Raw genomic sequence first — 12,911 nt, 5'->3', positions numbered from 1 at the left:
ATAATATAACTGTACATGGTGCGTCATATCATTTTGCTTTGGCAATGACACTAGAATGGATCCTTTTAAATGAGATAACAGCACAACATTCAGGATTCATTTAGCACTTGATTTCTAAGACCCAACAGATACTGTAAGACTGATCGATAATAAAGTCAAATGACACTAAAATAAAATGACTAACTTAATTTCCTGCATGTTTCCCTTTGTTTTTGTTGCTGGTAGGGATAGGTAAGTTTTAGGGAGCTTGAGATTTTGGTACCTTCTCAAACTGGTTTGAAGGGCATGCAAATGTAATTAACACATTCAAAACTTCTTATGTTTTGGGAAGTCTATGGCCTGTGTTATACAGAATAAAAGATCACAGTGTACCCTTCGGCCTTAGAATCTACATTATTACACATTTTCCTCCATGTTTTACATTTGTGATTCAATTAAAAAAATTCCATTCAAAAAGATGCTGTCTCTTAAGGCTAGAAGAATGTCCCACTAATGTCCACTTGCTTACACTCTCAGAGAAAGGCGGGCATTAATGATCACACTTGTAGATTCATCTGTTACCCATCTTTTTTCTCTCTTTTATTGGTCATTGTCTTAAATGCATATCAAATATATTTGCATGCAGTGGTTAAAGGAAGCCGAGGAAGAGGAGGAGTTGTGCTTCCCCAAACCAGGCAGAGGAGGGGGAGCTGTGCTGCCCCCTGCTTCCCTCTCTGTTTGTATGTATATTGTGTTTCATTTTGTTAGAATTTTTCTCTCTCTTATCTTCATTTTCTCTCTCTCTCTATTTGGTTTCTCCCTCTCTTGTGTCCCCCCCTTTGCCATCTATCATTGTATTTTCACTGGTCTTCTTTTTCTCTCTTCTTTCTTTGTTTTCTTGACAGTCTCTCCTGTGTTGAATGTGATCCCAACAGCATTTGAATCTCATTCGGGCTTTTCAATCTGCAATATCTGAGGGAGCTCAGACCAAGCTAAATGGATGATCCAGGTACTAGGGGCCTCATTCTGCAAGTCCTTTGCAGGCTGGATCCTCTGGAAGGGTGAGCATTGTCAGTGAAATCAGTGAAAGTTGCCGATGCTGAGCCTCTTACATGGTCAGACCATGGATACCCCCACCATCCCATAGCATTTTAAAGGTCATGCAAAATCCTTATACTACCTTTTCCCAGTATTCACTCTACTATAGCTGAATCCCCATTTTGGTAGCAGCTGAGTGATATAGGAAAGAAAGCCTTGTCTTTGTTTAGATGCCACTGTGGCCTCCACTGCCATAAAAGTCCTGCTTGAAGTGAACCAGTGAAATTCTGCTCTGAAAGGGTTGGCTGGATTTGGTGGTGCCTGCCCTGCACATTCAGCCTGTCCTAATTGTGTGGCAGTGCATGGGGCATGTGAGAATGGAGCAGGTCTGAGCAAATGACGGGAAGAACTAGAGGATTCACCATTTCATGGCTTATCCAGTCTTTCCTCTGCAGCAGGAACACAATGGAGCTAGAGAAAGTTCCTCAGCATTGGTCTGAAGAAACTCCCACTAAACAGATCGTTAGCCACTCCAAGGCTTGTGGAGAAGAATTCCTTCCTTTCCCCTGATAGAAATACCTATTGCACAGCTCATTACTCAAGTGGGGTCCTTGGATTTAGCCCTTCAAGAGGAAATCTCTATGTGCCTTTTGTAGGTTCTGATGAATTCATGGACAGAATTCAGTGGCATCCACCTCCCACTGTCTACAGATTAAAATAACTGCCAAACCTAGACAAAAAGAATGAAAAAAGTCAGTGTATAAAGATGAGTTTTTGAAACAACTTTCACATCAAAACCAAATGCTTGTACCCTCCAGCAAGCATGTGGGAAGTGCTCCCGTGCTCTGCTTGCACTCAAAATTTTAGCAGTTTCTTCTTGTCATCTGCAAGGTGCTTCTGTAAATTTTATCTCTGTAGTGTCTCAGTGAACTCTCATTTATTAAAAAATGTATTTCTTGACGTTTCAAAAGACTTCGCATTTGTAAATGTTTGATTCAAAATGGTTATTTGCTCATTTCCAAAAGAGACATTCTCTACTGATAGAAAATGAACAGCCAGCAGCAGGACTGGAGAAAAAGGAGGAAATACTTCCTTCTTTCACCAATAAGGAGATCCTTTAAAAATGTTTACTTTCTTTCACTAAACACATGGACAAAAATCTGCATAGCAAGAGCCTAGAAAATATGACAGGGAAAACCACCAGCAGTGATTCTGCCCCGTAACTAAAGTCGATGTCAACACTCAGGACATTCTGCTGAGATATCTGTTGACTTTGAAAAGAAACCTGGATTTAAGAAAAGACAATCAGGAGAAAATGAAATAAAACTGAGCAGGTTTTACCCCTGTTGAAGAAAAATCCATAGGTGGGAAAAAATGCTGGAAACTCCTTAAGGTTCACCTCATGAAGTCTCCTCCACATTTTCCCCTCCAGTAGTGATTCCTTATTTTACTCAGGGAGGATGTGATAGCGTCCAGAAATCCAAACTGAGGGCTGGGCTTATCAAGGAAATTAAGCAGTGGGTTTAATGGAAAGGATACTAAACGGATGGGCAGGTTCAGCCATTTGTGACTCTGGGCAAGTCACTTCTATCTTACTGTGCCTCTGTATCCCCGTTGTTAGCACTTCAGGACAGGGTCTGTCTCTTACTATGTGTTTTTACGGTGCCTCAATCTTGGCTAGGCCTAGACGCACTCTCTCTACACAAATAATAATAACAGCAAGCTTCATTCCCAAGGCTCCCCCAGTAGTCAAACAGGTACCTAGTTCATCTACACAGCTCACTGGGCCACCTTCCAAAGAGAAGCATGACTCCTGAGAGATATGTGTAGCTATAGACTCTTCAAATGAGCCAAGGAAGTTGCCAAGGGCAGCTAATTCCTGTATATTTCTGTAGTACTGAGTGTAAAGTAGCTGTTCTGCTGCCACCTCCTCAGACCCCTCAATCTTGTTTGACCCTTTGATTCCCAGCTATGATGTATGCCTGGGAAGGAACAGCTGCAATGTTGGGCTAGCACATGCCTAGAACTGCTACTTTTCCCTTCCATACCCCCTGCTCCACCTTCACCCGCTATGCTCATTTTTGCCAACATAAATGGAGTATTGTGCCTACTAACAATAAGGAAAATGACGATGATGAACTGAATACATTAAAAAATTCTTGCCCCAATCTTAGATATTATATTACAAAAAATAAAATGTCCATAGTTAACAGTATAATATAGAAAAAATTTTGAATTAACATAAATTTACTAAACTTTGGCTTAAAAAGCCAAAATGTAGTCCTGTATCATTGTCCTATTTATTCTCAGAGAATTTCCTACCACCCAGAGATGCAATTATCATGGCTGAGAACCTGAATTTTCTCTGAGATCTCCTGTCTTCATAAATTCAAAAGCACTGGCTGCAACAACTCAGAGCACACCAGCTTTAATGAGCTAGCATGCCAGCAGTCCTGAAAGAGACACATAACTAACATACTGTTTGTGGTTTTCAAAACCCCAAAGAGAGTTGCTGCTATAAGGGCACAGACAATTACACAAAATCCAGCATGTGAGTTACAGTTTCACTTGTTACCCAGCTTTTTCTGCCCATTATTAGTCATCATATTGGCTGCGTGTTAAATATTGCCACCCTTCATTCTCAAGCGGTAACATAACATTAAATAAATACTGGAAAGATCCACATGGCACAGCCATTTCCCACCATGTTTTTGTGCTGCTCAGCAAGTAATTTCACCTGCTGAGGGAACTCAAGACAGCAACTCTGCAATCTCATCTGGTTACTAAATCAGTGTAAACAAAGTTGTATTTAGACTGGACCAGGGGATGGTTTCATGTTCAAAAAAGCAGGAATTTTGCAGCTTATGGTCTTTAATAAGAATGTAATACTAAGACTCACAGACTGGCACAAATCACAGAATTCTTGTCCACTGGTTCTGCATTTTCCTGGTTTTAAATGAGACAGTACTAAAGAGGGAGTGGAAACATTCATTTCCTGACAAATGCTGTAGACAGATATAAAATATTGTCTTTTTATATGGAAATTTTACAGATGCCAATACTATATATTGTTAGCTGATCTTTACATACATATCACTGAAATGAATAACCCCCATTTTGATTTCAAATTGTTCTGTCCAAGATGTAAAGACTTCAAGATGCTTTAGTCTTGCTATTCCCAGTATGGGTCCAACAGTCATTTTGGATTTCTGTTCTGTTTTTTAATTATTTCTCTCCACTCAGACACAGAATCACACAAAGCAAAATAACAGCAACCCTGCTGCAGTAGCATCCACGCCCTCCTGTTAAACATGCAGTAGGTGGCACTGTAACACTTCCACACAATCTATACAGTGTGTGTGTGAGTGTGCGCGCGCTCTACTGGGCTCTGGTTGATGAAGGCAGAGAATAAAAGCAACAGCCATACCATGTAGGCTTGCCCTCCAGCCACCAATTTAACTAAGTTGGTAGCTTACTACTTCATTTCATAGTTGTGCTCCAAATGGATCTTTCTTGGACCTAGCAAAAGCACAATCTGTTTCAAAAAATGAGATTTTATTCACTGTGTGTGTTATTTCTCAGCACAGTTATGATTTTGGCTTTACATGTTCCACAGTATAAACACCGAGCTAAGTGGAAAGGACTTCAAAGGGCAATCCACTCTGTAAAAGCAACTGGGTCCTTATGACCCAGTTGCAACACAATCATTGGCTGGCACAATTAAAACACAGTTCCAAATTAAAGCATATGCAGGACCCGATTATGTTTTAACTATATCCTGGAACTCCACCAAAGTCTTGGATTGACAAATATGTTAGTACAGTTCAGGAATATGGTTAAAACATGGCTAAGGTGCTCTCTATACTCCACACACTCACAGTCAGAACTCATGTAGGCGACATCGGATCACTCTGATATCCTCCATGTCAAGGCTCTAGCCCAGCATCTGGAAGGTAATACAGTCCCTGTGGTGTTGTGCAGTTGTTAAGCAGTGTCCAGTGTAAACCTCTGTTTCAAACAGAATACCAAGGCCACTGATACAATAATTTCAGCATGCGTGTATGTGCACTTTTCTAGATGAAGGAATGTGGTAGGCTTTTCTAATGCATTCTGGGTCAGATCATCAGCTGATGTGAATTCTCATTGCTCTGTTGAGCTCAAATGAACAACAAAATCAAGGGACCTATGGCAATTTACATCACCTGAGTGTCTGGCCTTCTCAATCCAGGCTCTGGCCAGGGGTCAAGGAAATATTTTAAAAAGTCTGTCCCTCTGTCATGTTAGGTAAGCAATGTTCTATTGTAATACACTGGGACTTCAGCTAGTTGCAGACAAAAATTATCAGTTGCAAAGAAAAAGCAGATTTATTTTTAAAAAATAATTGGGCTCAATGATCTCCATTAAGGTAGTAGGGAAGAATAATTTCCTCTACTGCCAGAATTACAGGGTGAAATTCTATGGCCTCTGTTATGCAGGAGGTCAGACAAATTGATCATAGTGTTCCCCTTTGGCCTAAATATCTACAAATCTGATAAAATTCTAGATCTGTAAATAGAATTTGCTTTTTACATGCACTAAAATGGTATTTGAAAACTTGGTTGAGCAAATCAAAATGTCTACTCCTAATGCTTCTACCAAATAATGTCGGTTTTGTCACAAAATGAAAGTCAGGCTCCAAATAAGTGTTCCATAAGCATACATCTGAGTGATGTTTTTCTTGTGCAAATGTTTAGAAAAAGAATGCATACGGGTACAAAAATGGCTAATCAGTATTTGTTTTCTAATTTACATAGTGTTTGTGACTAGTTCACAATTCAACACCTGGGTTGAATAGTTATTTTTCCCTCAGCTTACTTCCTCATTCACTCAGCTTTATACAGAAGCAATAAAAAACTACAAAACAATCAATATAAACTACCTTTGTAAGCCTAAATCTAAGCAAGAAATGGCAAAAACTTCAAAAAATAAATCGGTCCAAAACAACTAAATGAAAGACGCTATACTTCAGATACGAAAGCCCTAGAACAGAATAAGCTGAAGGAAGTGTTCTTTCCGTGGAGAGTCTATAGATGAGTATTTGCAGGTCCAGTGGAACTCTCCCGTCGGAAGCACTGTCTCTTCTATAAGGCACCTGCAAAACATAGCAGAAGCCACAAGTTACAGAGTGAGTTTTAATCCCCTTCCATACTGTGTGCAATACATTAAACCCTGTTTGACATAGCACAGCAAGGAGATCTATAACAGAATGGCTTGCCCATGGGCTGGAGAACCTAGGGCTAAATCAGCCCTGATTATGGCATGAGCCTTGAATCAGATGAGCCCAGGATAAAAAGAGCAGGAAGCCCAGGAAACTGCAGCTATCTATTCACAGATAACTGTTCTGTATGGGTTAGGAGTAGGACTATTGAGGTGGCAGAAAAAAAGAATCAATAAAGCATTATAAGAGACCTCTTATTGGGGAAATGCATGGGGTTTCAAATTCTACATTGCCAAAACCAAAGGATTGAGCTTTACAAAAAAGGAAAGTTACAAAGGAATGTAAACTGTATCTGTATGGAGAATAAATAGGTACAGTTAAAAAGTTTAAATTCCTAGGAGTAATATTTGATACTAAATTACTTTAGAAAGATCATATAGACAATGTTAAAGATAAATGTACAGGAAGGATTAATCAGCCTAAACGTCTTGCTGGGACTAATTAGGGGGAGGGATTAGAAAATATTGCTGATGGTCTACAGAGCCTTAATCAGACCAGATATTGACTACAGCATCAAAATCAGAACTTAACCAAAAAAATAGATTGGATACAAGCCCAGGCACTATGAATTGTGTGTAGTGCATTTATTACAACACCTATATACATTCTACAGATAGCTTTTAGTGAATGAAACTACTGGATCTTTCTGGGCCAAATGATGAAATCACCAAACAAATATATGAGGCTCGTTGGGAATTTAACAGGCAAACTGTAACAAATGATATTAAAACTACACATGCTATTCAAGTTAAGCTGTGAATGAAGCAGTTGCAAGACAAGGGCCAAACTGGATCTGGAACATACACTCAGAAGCAGTGGGTATTTTTTTGGATACAATCTCAGGCTCATGGTGATAAAAAAGGGTGCCTCAGTATGTGGAAATGATTGAATCAATGACATTTTATTTCTAATAACAGAGTTAGTACACATGGGGATACAGGTAGCATAACTTGGATCCCAGTGCATAATGGGATAACAGGAAATGAAATGGCAGACAATCTAAAAATGCTGTAAGAAACGGAAAGATTGACATAGAAATACCCTTGAGTAAACAGGAATCCAAAAGCCTAGCACAGAACAATTTAAAAGAGGAATAGCAAAAAAAACCCCAACCCTGGACTATCAAACAAAGAAGACTTTTTCAATTGTGCCCTAGAGTTGAGGATAATGGGAAACTTCAGGGCCTGAATAGGAAAAATGAAGTGATTTTGTTGAGAGTACTAAATGGCCATTGTGGCGTAAACAAAAATCTTTTTTGAATAAAGAGATGCAAGGATAGACTATGTGCACTCTGTAAGGTGGAAGAAACAGCTGATCACCATTTATGGGTATGTCAGGGCTCTGATAAAGTGAGGGAAAGCTTTCTGAGGAATTCAAACATCTTAAGGAAACAAAAGTCACATTATGTTATTCATACGCACCAACTCAGGGCTGGAGCACCCACGGACAAAATTAGTGGGTGCTTAGCACCTACTGGCAGCCAATGTCTCCTCCCTTCCTGCGCGTCAGCAGCCCCACCGACCAACTCCTCCCCCTCCCTCCCAGCGCCTGCCATGGATTAGCTGTTCCACGGCATGCAAGAGGCACTGGGAGGGAGGGGGAGAAGCGGGGATGGGGTGTGCCTGGGGAAGGGGGCAGAACTGGATGGGAAGAGGCGGGTGGGGGGTGAAGTGAAGGTGGGAAGAGGTGTATCAGGGGTGTGGCCTTGGGGGAATGGGTGGAGTGGTGGCAGGGCTTGGGGCCCAGCACGGGCAGGAAGAGGCAGGGCAGGGGTGGGGGGTTGGGGAAAGGGGTGGAGCAGGCTGGGGTTTGGGGCTGAGCGGGGGTTGAGCACCCCCAGGGAAAGTTGGAAGCTGGCACCTGTGATATTATTTAGTAAAAATATTGGCAAAATGAGCTAGTATTACAAAGACCTATTACATTACCTGAAGGACACAGGACAGAGTGAATGAATATAAACCAATAAGCATTTAAGAATTATAGACTATTCAATTAAGCCTGCTTGGCCATTAAAGAATTGGGAAAAAGAAACTGCAGTTATGTCTAGAAACACTACAGGAAGGTGGTGAAAGAAAGGGAGCAACAAAGAGTGGGAGAAAGCTCTCCAGGCTGGGAGACCAGGGAGAGACTGTAAAGGCTAGCTGGGATATAGACTGTGTGTGTTTTGGATTAATTGAGAGAGAGAGACTGAATTGGGTTTAGGGCCTAGAGGGCTGTATGCACTGGAGGATTCAATAAATTGAAACCCCCACAGGGGACTGTTTGAACTATCGTTGAATTGAACAAGTCTTGAAATGGGCCCGGAAAAGAGAAAAAGCAGAGAAGGGTAGTGCTAAGGCACCCCTGGCCATGAGGCAGTTCTTCGGAGGCAGTCACCCCATTACAGGGACATTCCCCAAAAGAAGAGCACCTCCAGGTTATCCCATTTCTTTGCTCATGGCTCCATCACATTATTATTTTACAGTGCTAACAAATTGCTAGGGACGTCACTGTATAAATCAAAAGACATCATCCCGCCCCAAAGAGTATGAATTTAATTGTAATTTGAGGCAATCTACATTTGATCTTACCATCTAAATGATGTACAAGGCCATTTTCTGCTTCCTCACCCTAACAGACTGGGCATATTTCATTAGATACAATCATATTCCCTTGAAATTCACCGGTTCCTGCAATGGACTTCCTGAACAGCTGGCTGAATAATCCCATCAAATAACAGTGAGTTCCTGCATTGAAGACTCCCTTTTGCTTCAAAAGCGCAGGAATTCTGTAAGGGGACAGGAGTGCATACACACAGAAGGCACTCTTGTCTCTTTAACACTCAGATCTCCTCCTCTCACAAGCTGTTTGGAGCAGAATATGGGTCTTTCTAAATTTTTACGTATATACACATCACACATATTTATAGAGAATGCATTATGGTGTTATATCAAAGTTTTATGAGCATGAGTTTGGGATAGTTGCAAAGCCATGAGAATATGCAGATCATCTTAACTGGCAGTAAAACCTGCCTTGCAGTCCACACCAATGTACATTCCATATACACCATTCGGGTTGGGGGGGAAAGCATTTGACAAATGTTTGAGAAAGTTTTAAAAATTTATTGAGATCTTTTTGTCTTTTTGGGATCTTCACAGGTGAAGCCAAATGTTTTAGTTGCCATGAGTCCAAATATAAAGGACGCTATAAACCCTTTAAAATTACCTAAAATAGTTTTCTATCCATAAAGATGCCATGGACTTTAACATTAAATATCTGGGGACATTTCACAGCTAGAAGCATGTGCTGTATTTCCTGTTAGGACTATGCTCCCTTTTCCAGTGGAATAAAGCTTCTATCTTTATTTACCCATGCAGGCCAAGGTAATTTGGGGAATGGAAATTTCAGAGTGAAAAAGGGAAATATCATCTGCCAAATTGCTTGGTTTTGCTTTGTTTGTTTTGTTTTGTTTTAACTATCTGAAGTTGCTGAAAGGCCTGGAATGCTATAAATCCTGTTGGAGCTAGATTAATGAGAAGAGTGCAGGTGAGGTAGTCAGAGGGGCAGGATAAAATGAACATATCCTAATAATAATTAACACTTTCACTAATCCATAATGTGTTTAGTCTGTTTATCTCGAAGAACTTCACAAAGAAAGGCAACTATTCCTAATTATTAGATGGGGAAACTGTGGGACAGAGGTGAAATAACTTGCTCGAGATCTCATAGCATGTTAGTGGCAGAAAAAAGAAATAGAAACCCAATTTTCTGACTCCCAATCGAATGCCTTATCCATATGTAAGTGGGGGAATAGTCCCACTATTGTGGGGAACTTTCGTGGCTTCTGCACTACCCTGGTGAAGTGGGCTAGCGAAAGGATCCCACTTCCTTTACCCAGTGGCCTCCCTGCCCTTGAGGACTCCCCTTCCACTCTCCTGTCTGGCAGAGTCCTCGTAACCCCGACAAGGCTGGGCCCAGGATTCCTGGGGGAGCTCAACCCCCAACCCTGCTGTGGTCACCTAGGACAGGGTCTAGGGTGTCCCCACTCCGGGGTACTCTCTGTGCACTGGGCACTTCTCTGACCCACTGACCATTACATACAAGTTAAAGCAAATGCAAGTTATTTAATCAACAATTAATTTTAAAAAGAATAAGGAAAAATGGGAAAGGTTAAAGGAAACACATCAACCCGCTCTGTGGCAGGGAACATCACAAACAGTGTCTCTGAAATGTCAGGGCAGTTCCTTGTAAGTCCCAGGCCTTCTTCTCAGGCCCTGGCTGTGCTGTAGGGTTGCTGTGGGTTGGACACTAGCTCTGGTGGTGGCCACACGCTCTCAGGCTCTAAGTGGTAGGACCCTTCTTCCCAGTGTTGCCCCCGCCCTGTCGGGGTTATGATCCAAGCCTGGCCTGCAGAGCCCCTTGGCTGAGGCGTCTCCCTGTGCTGGGCCTGCTGCCCAGGGTCCTCCTCAGTCTCCTCAGCTGCTCACCGCACCCAGCTCCGGACTGCTCCAGCCCCAGCTCCACCACTCTGTCTCTGCACTGCTGCTGCTGCTCTGCCTCCAGCTCCCTGGGCTGCTTCTTTGGCCCCTCTGGCTCTGGTTGCTGCGGCTCTGCTCCCAGGACAGGTCTGCTTTGCAGGCTGCTTCTGTGACTCTGCTCCCAGCACTGACCTGCTTCGTGGGCTGCTTTTCTGGCCCCTCTGGCTCTGGTTGCTGCAGCTCTCCTCCCAGGGCAAGTCTGCTCTCTCTGGGCTGTGCCTCTGGCTTTGGGGCTGCAGCTCTGCTCCCAGGACAGGGTCTGCTCTCTCTGGGCTGCTTTTCTGGTCCCTCTGGATCTGGCAGTGCTCATTTAATGCATGGCCCCAAGCTCTATTTACTGTACATTACTCACAACCTGTTCTGAACACAGAACACCCTAGTGAGATGCGGGATACTATTCTTCCCATTTTACAAATGGAGAACCGAGGCATAGAGAGATTAAGGTAAAATGTAGCCACTAATTTTGGGTACCCAATCTGAAACACCAAGGACTTGATTTTTCAGCATACGTAGCATTATGTGGCACTTTATATGGTCAAAGCACAGCTCCCATAAACTTTAGTTGCAGCGGTGAGGGCTCAGCACTCCTTCAAATCAAACCCTAGCATCTCAAGTCAGGCACTCAGAAAATGAGGAACACACAATAAGGGACAACCATGAAAAATTTGGTTTAAATACCTTGTCTATTATCACACAGGAACTCAGTAACAGATGCAGGGGTAGAATGCAGTTTTATATGGCAGCATTCAACTACCTTGTCAAGGTTCCCTCCCCACTCTGAACTCTGGGGTACCGATGTGGGGACCCACATGAAAGACCCTTTTTTTCTTAAAAGAAGAATTTTATTTAAAGAAAGGTTAAAAGAATCACCTCTGTAAAATCAGGATGGAAGATAACTTTACAGGGTAACAAAAGATTCAAAAACACAGAGGAACTCCCTCTAGGCTTAGTTTCAAAGTTACAAAAAACAGGAATAAACCTCCCTATAGCAAAGGGAAAATTCACAAGCTAAAACAAAAGATAACCCAGCTTGCCTTGCCTGGCTTTACTTACTATTTTTGTAATATTAGGGACTCACTCAGGATTGTTTGGAGGAGATGGATTTCTGCCTGGCCCTCTCAGTCCCGAGAGAAAACCCCGGCACAAAGAGCACAAACAAAGCCTCCCCCTTCCCCACCAGATTTGAAAGTATCTTCTTTCACCATTGGTCCTTTTGGTCAGGTGCCAACCAGGTTATTTGAGCTTCTTAACCCCTTACAGGTAAGGAGGAATTTTAGGCTACTCTTAGCTGTATGGTTATGACACGCCTTAACCATGAACTATCCTTTCTCTTTCTGCAGTCCGCTGCCTCCTACTCTCACACCTTCCAACTTCTGCAACAAATGAAGCATGAGTCCTTCAGACATCAGTCTCCTTGACAACACAGCCCTGCATGATCTCCAGAGCAGCTCCATCCTGTGCACTGAAAGAGGGTTCCATTCCAGGCCTGCGAAGGAATGTATTTTTGTAGGCACAGATTCTTCTGCCTGTTTCCCCCAAGTTTGACCCCTTCAGTACCAGCCTCTCCAACCTGTCTCTGTCAGAATCCTGTCTCTTCTCCACTCCTGGCTCCGGGTCCCAGTTCCATTCTCCTCATCTGGTGCAAATCTCTGCTCCTCAGGTTTCTTATCCCAGCCCCAGTCTCCTGGACCAGCCAGTCCCAGTTCCCCCTCCCCCACCAGCTCCTCATCTGATCTGTCTCTCTCCTTCCCTCTGGCTTCCAGTTGCCCAGCTCCCACCTACTCCCAGTCCAAGTCTCCCTCCCTGGGCTCCTCATCCAGTCTCAGTCCCAGTTCTCTCTCTGTACCCAGATCCTTATCAGATGTGTCAGCTGTTCCCTCCCACCCACCTTCATTCCTCCCAAACTGTGAGTTCTGAGTAACTTCCCCCTCTCCCCACCCACAGCTCCTCTTCTGAGCTCAGTTCCCCCCCCCCAAGCTCCCAGTCACCCCCCAAACTCCCAGTCACAGTTTACCTCCCTGCCAGCCTCTAGTACTAGTCACCCCCTGCCCCTGGATCCTTTTTCAAATCTATTCTCCCTGTTCCTGCAGGTTCATTTATTGTCTCCTCTGCATTTGAAT

General features: G+C 42.8%; 1 long non-coding RNA gene across 2 annotated transcripts; it reads right to left on the bottom strand.

Moving 5' to 3' along the window:
* Positions 1-470: 470 nt before the first annotated feature.
* LOC311512485 lies at positions 471-11,927 on the bottom strand. 2 transcript variants are annotated; one of them, XR_014709467.1, is made up of 4 exons: positions 11,845-11,927; positions 10,741-11,151; positions 5,936-6,148; positions 471-1,747 (listed from the first exon to the last, which is right to left on the bottom strand). It is a non-coding gene; the product is annotated as an uncharacterized lncRNA (long non-coding RNA). The 2 variants fall into 2 exon arrangements; XR_014709468.1 differs by lacking the exon at positions 10,741-11,151.
* Positions 11,928-12,911: the final 984 nt, after the last annotated feature.

This window comes from Lepidochelys olivacea, assembly GCF_965140295.1.
Source record: "Lepidochelys olivacea isolate rLepOli2 genome assembly, chromosome: 1".
Classification (NCBI taxonomy): Eukaryota; Metazoa; Chordata; order Testudines; family Cheloniidae; genus Lepidochelys; species Lepidochelys olivacea.
The sequence above is the reverse complement of the archived record's forward strand: the minus strand, read 5'-3'. Positions and strand labels throughout refer to the sequence as shown.